The sequence below is a fragment of the Tupaia chinensis genome, unplaced genomic scaffold (genome assembly GCF_000334495.1).
Source record: "Tupaia chinensis unplaced genomic scaffold, TupChi_1.0 Scaffold139491_1, whole genome shotgun sequence".
NCBI lineage: Eukaryota > Metazoa > Chordata > Mammalia > Scandentia > Tupaiidae > Tupaia > Tupaia belangeri.
In genome coordinates this window covers 1,074,058-1,079,850 of record NW_006199376.1, presented here as the reverse complement: position 1 = coordinate 1,079,850, position 5,793 = coordinate 1,074,058, and the positions used below count along the sequence as shown (strand labels likewise).

Genomic DNA, 5,793 nt, shown 5'->3' with positions numbered 1-5,793 from the left:
TTCTGGGGTCTCTATTCTATTCCACTGGTCCCCCTGTCTGTTTTTGTCTAGGTATCTCTTACACATGAGAAAAAAAAAAAACAAAAAACAACAACAACAACAAAAAAAAACAACTACAGAAAAACAATAAAAAAGGAAACTGAGACATCAGGAAATAATTCTGAACCAAGTCTCCTTTTGAAAGTTAAGAAAAGCACGTTTTAAGGCTGGCTCTGTGGTCTATTGGTCAAGACAGCTAGATTTCGCATGACGGATCCCATGGTTTGAGTCCTGGACCTGTAACTTGAAAAACATGCCAGGTATGTATGCATGCCCAAAATCCTGAAAGAAGGGAGAGATAGACTAAAAGGGAAATAAAATAACCTTTAAAAGAAGATTTTGAGTAGGAGAGACAAATATTTGGGATAGGTGGTAAGGATCTACTACGAAAGTAACAAGGGTCCCCTATAGGACAAAAAAAAAAAAAAAAAAAAAAAAAAAGGAATACAGGCCAAAGGGAGAGAGCTTAGCTGAAGAAAACCCTGGAAGGAACATTGGTTGACACCCAATAGCTATTCCCTTCTCCCTTCTTTGATGGTGGCAGAGCCTATCTTCCATAAGAAGCAGAGAATGTCAACCATTTCATTTCCCAGCCTTTCTTGTAGCTAGAAGTATCCACATGCCCTAGATTTTGACAATGAGATGTGCAAGTAAGTCTGCTGGAGAGTTTTTGGAAAAAATTCTCTTTTTAAAAAGAATTAAGTGAGTCAGAAACAGACTGCTCTTCCTAACCCTGCCTGATTCCCTACCTTCCAATTTCGCTTGAGAGTAGGATGTTTAGAGTTACAGCGTGTATGGCTCCTATGAGGCAATAAACCTAAGAACGAAAAAGCAACAGGGCCAGCCTTAAGTGTTCACAGAGGAAGCTGGGGTTTGAATCTTTGGTCTACTGGTAGCAGGCTGAACACGTGCAAGCATGCCCAGGATCCTGACAGGATGGATAATGGGAAGGAGGAGGATTGTGGTATGAACAGGCCCTCTTCGAAGGTTCTTTCTTTCTCATTTGCACACACACTATCAGGAATAAAGGAAAGAAATTTGTTTCTCTATCAGGAATAAAGGAAATAAATGAAAATAAAAACACTTGATTGCTGCCTCCCCCACCACACACAGTCTTCTGAGAGGATCTGCTCTTACATGTAGCTAAAAGCAGGAAGGGGCGAAGGAGGGATATAAAGACCTGGTACTCGATGACATTTTTGAGCTACTGAACCAACCCTGAAGACACTTATTTCAAGATTGTTTGTCTTTTAAAAAAAATATTTATTGGGACGAGCAGTTAGCGTAATGGCTGTCGCTGGACTCCCACGTAGTCAACTGTAGTTCGAGTCCCAGACCCGGTGGTTTAAACTCACGCCGGGCGCGTGTGCGTGCGTGCCTAAGATCCCGAGAGGAGAATGGAGGAGAAGGGATTGCAGCGTGGCCATCCCCCCGGGGGGTGATTTCCTGCTTTCTGTCTCTCTGTCTCTCTCTGTCTGGCGAGTGCACTCGCCTTATAGCAAAAAACCTCTCCAAAAAAAGAAAAAAATATGTTTATTCAATGTTATTTATTATTATTGTTATTTTAAAAACTTGCTATAGGGTACATGCACTCACCAGAGACAGACAGAGGGAGAGAGAGGGAAAATGAGAAAGCAAACCTCCAGGTCTGGGACTCAAACTTCAGTCAGCCATGTTGGAGTCCAGCACCTCAACTACCATGCCACCTACTGGGCCCAAGACTTTTTGTCTTTATTGTTTAGGCCACTGTGACTGAATGTGGCTATATCCATACATTTCCTAGTTATGGGAGTCAGCAAATTTCCTTTTTTACATGCCTAGTTTTGAGTTAGAATTATGTAATACAAAACCAACCTGCATATGTAGGCCCATATAATAGATGTTTATAGCTGAGTATGAGCATAGCTGAAGATTGCAGTACATACCCTTCCAAGAGTAAGGGTACTTACCCATAGCTGAAATCAGTTAATTTCCACTCCAACCAATTCCTCTTGCTGTATCTTACAGGTACATGGTTCAATGTACAATATATGAAGAATCAATCATATTTCTTTTTTAAAAATAATTATTTTATTTAACTTTATTTTATTTATTTTAATTTGACCAGAGAGAAACAGATTGGGGTGGGGTGGAGTGAGAAAACAAGCTGCCAGGTTCGGGGCTTGAACTGCTGTTGTTCATGTGGGAATACAACACCCTTAACCATCATGCCACCTGCCAGGCCCAATCATATTTTTTTTGTCTTGAAACATCGAATTAAATTAATTTCACATAAAGAAAAATCAAATTGAAAGATCATGTATCTTTTATAAAACATGCCAGGAGGGAATCATTGTTCATGGAGTTGGTGCCATAGAACATTTAAGTCATGGGACCAGCAGATGGCGTGGTGGTTAAGGTGCTGAACTCCCACATGGTCAACCGCGGTTTGCGTCCTGGACCCAGTGGCTTGAAACTCATGCCAGACATGTGTGCATGTATGACCAAAGTCCCAAGAGGAAAATGGAGGAGAAGGGGTTGTGGCATGGCCATCCCCTGGGGGAGTTGATTTCATGCTTTCTGTCTGTCTCTCTGGTGAGCACATGCATCCAATAGCAAAAATCTCTCAAAAAAAAAAAAAAAAGAAAGAGAGAAAATTTAAGTCATTTGAGAACAGTAATTATAAGGGAGCAGAGAGTGCAAAGGAAGCAGAGACAGCGGACCCTGGGAATCAGAAAGGTATGCAGTGGGAAGAGATCAAAGGCTATGCAGCGATTTGAGAGACAGAGATGCTCTTTCTGACTTTCTACTTTCAAGTTTCAATTTCTGTGAAGGTTGGTGCCCCTATTGCTTTTCTGTCTTTGACTTTATGGAGCTCTAGAATACAAGCCAAATTTGAAGAACAGTGATTTAAGGTGCTGACACTCATGAGAGGCAATAAGCTGCCACACAATGGCAATCACAGTGGGATTCCAAACAATGGAAAGAAAAAAATGTTCTTTTTTTTTTTTTTTTTTTAAGGATTTTGCTCTCGGGCACACCCACTCCCTAGAGAGAGAGAGAAAGTAGGAAATTATGCCCCCCCCCACCCCCTGCCAAGGAAGATGCCATTATGCAATCCTTTCTCCAGTGTCCTTATGTGATTTTGGGCACATAGCATGCACATATGCCTGTTGTGATTTTCAAGCCACCAGGTCTGGGACCCAAACCAGGCAGTTGGCCATGTGGGATCCAGCACCTTAACCTCCATGCCACCTGCTGGCTCCCAAAGCTGACCTACTTTCAATACAATTCTAGGAAGGGAATATCCTTTGAATGAAAGCAAGACAAAATAGCAATCACTAATAACTTTGTAAGCAAGTGAGAAATAAAGTTTGTCTATGATAAGAGGTCTGATAACAGCTAAATCAAAGAAACATGTTACCTATTGTTTCTGAGGGCTTCCATTTAAAACATATATGTACTGGTATAAATAAACATAAGTAAACATGAAGTTACATTGTAAAATATTAAACTAACTTTGAAAGGGCTACATAATATGGATACTTACTTCCTTGAGTAACGACACAGACATTTCACATAGAGCAATGCTTTTTGTCAAATATACTTGTGCAATTAAATTCTTCAGTTTCTTTCTTGCCGAGGAGCAAGAAAAAAATCTCTCCTTTCCTCTCATCTATAAATCCACTCACTGCCACACTGTTTTCTTCTATACTTTCTCTTTTTGGTTGTACTGTCATAGCTCACACTCCCAGGAGACTCTCCCTGACACATTCAACTGCTGGGCCAAAAATACTGTATCACAGTTTTCATTCTTCACGTCTTTTGTCTGAGCTAACTTCAACATCATCCCAATAAAAACATGCGCTGAAAGATTTTTATAACAAAACGAGGAACTCCTTTGTCTTTTTTTCAGTGTTACAAATTTATCTTACCACAAATATCAAAAAGATATCCCAATTTAATAAGATATTGTTGTAACACATAAAAAAAAATTACCAGGTGTGTGCACTTGCTGAAGAGAGACAGAGAGAAGGGGAAAGTGAGAAAGCCTCTCCCATGGGGTATGGTCATGCTGCAATCCCTTCTGACCCTCTTCCTCATCCTGTTGGGATTATGGACATGCATACACACACACACACACACACACACACACACACCCAGGGTGTTTGTCAAACTGTCAGGGCCAGGATTTGAACTGCAAGTTTGGCCATGTGGGAGTCACTTTCCCCAGTTCCCAGACCATGGAGCCAGCCCAACCTCTTTTCATCTTCCAACAGTCTTTCTGGTTAGGTATTTTGTTATTCCCACTTTGCATATTAGCAAACTAATGTGTCTGGTTCCAGAGCCTTTTCTCTTTCCACTGCACTATGTAAAACAAACATTAGTGGGCTCTGTCAAAATTCAGTTAAATTCATTTGGGGAAAACAATGATTCCCTCCTGGCATGATTTATAAAAGACACAGGCTCTGAGGCTACTCCTGGAGGCAGCTAGGACAAGGTTGGGGAGCGCTGAGCCGTGCCTTGTGCCCTGCCCTGCCCAGATTTGTAAACAATACAGTCAGGATGGCTAAAGGTGACCCCAAGAAACCAAAGGGCAAGATATCTGCTTATGCCTTCCTTGTGCAGACTTGCAGAAAAGAACATAAGGAAAACCCAGGGGTCCCTGTCAAATTTGCAGAATTTTTTACAAAGTGCTCCAAGTGGTGAAAGACAATGTCTGGGAAACAGACGTCAAAATCTGATGAAATGGAAAAAGCGGATAAAGTATGCTATGATTGGGAAATGAAGGATTATGGATTGGCTAAGGTTGGCAAGAAGGAAAAGGACCTTAATGCCCTTAAAAGGCCACTGTCTGGATTCTTCCTGTTCTGTTCAGAATTTCACCCCAAGATCAAACCCACCAACCCTCGCATCTCTGTTGGAGACGTGGCAAAGAAGCCGGGTGAGATGTGGGACAACTTGAGTGACGGCGAGAAGGAACCTGACATCGCCGGGGCCGCAGACCTGAAGTACGAGAAGGATGTTGCCGACTATGTCTAAAGGCAAGTTTGATGGAGCAAAGGGTCCTGCCAAAGTTGCTCAGAAAAAGGTGGAAGAGGAAGAAGATGAGGGGGAGGACGATGAATAAAAAACTGTTGATCTGTGAATTATTCTCCTGAATAGCTCAGTGTAGGGAGGGCCATAATCACACCTCTCTTAGTGGAGGGGTGTCTGTTGCCTTCATTACGTCTAACTGCAGAATTTGATCATGATCATGTCGTCTCTCAAAGTGCCCTAGAAATGGTCAGTGGTTTACATGAAGTGGTCGTGGGTGTCCAGCGCACCCTGAAACTGTAACAAAGTTGTACATATTTCTAAACATTTTTAAAATGAAAAGATGCTTGAGTGTTCTCTGTGCACTTTGCTGTTGGTGTGACAAGGCATTTAAAGATGTTCCTGACATTTTTTTTTTTTAATTTGTAAGGTGGTGTTAACTATGTGGCTATTGGCTAGAAATCCTGAGTTATCAACTGTCTCTGTCTCTGTCTACATAGCTCTGGTCTGTAAAGACAACAGAACAACCGCGACAATTTCTTCATGCTCCTTGCTTGGAGGTTGCGGGGAAGGCAACCGTTGGAGGGGCCATGGCTCGGGGTGTGCATGGGGGAGTTGGACCTGTTCACTCTGCGGTGGCCTCTGTGTTAGCGTCAGGGTGTCTTGTTTTGTACATAAAGACCTACGGTTCTGCTGCCAGAAAAAAAAAAAAAAAAAACGGTTCGCAACGTTCGGTTA

General features: G+C 42.0%; 1 protein-coding gene and 1 pseudogene across 1 annotated transcript in view; one reads left to right on the top strand and one right to left on the bottom strand.

Annotated features, from left to right (window-relative positions):
- The window catches only part of DNHD1 (dynein heavy chain domain 1), an 80,616-nt gene that overhangs the window by 49,861 nt on the left and 24,962 nt on the right, over positions 1 to 5,793 (bottom strand).
- LOC106736382 (high mobility group protein B3 pseudogene) lies at positions 4,278 to 5,744 on the top strand (annotated as a pseudogene).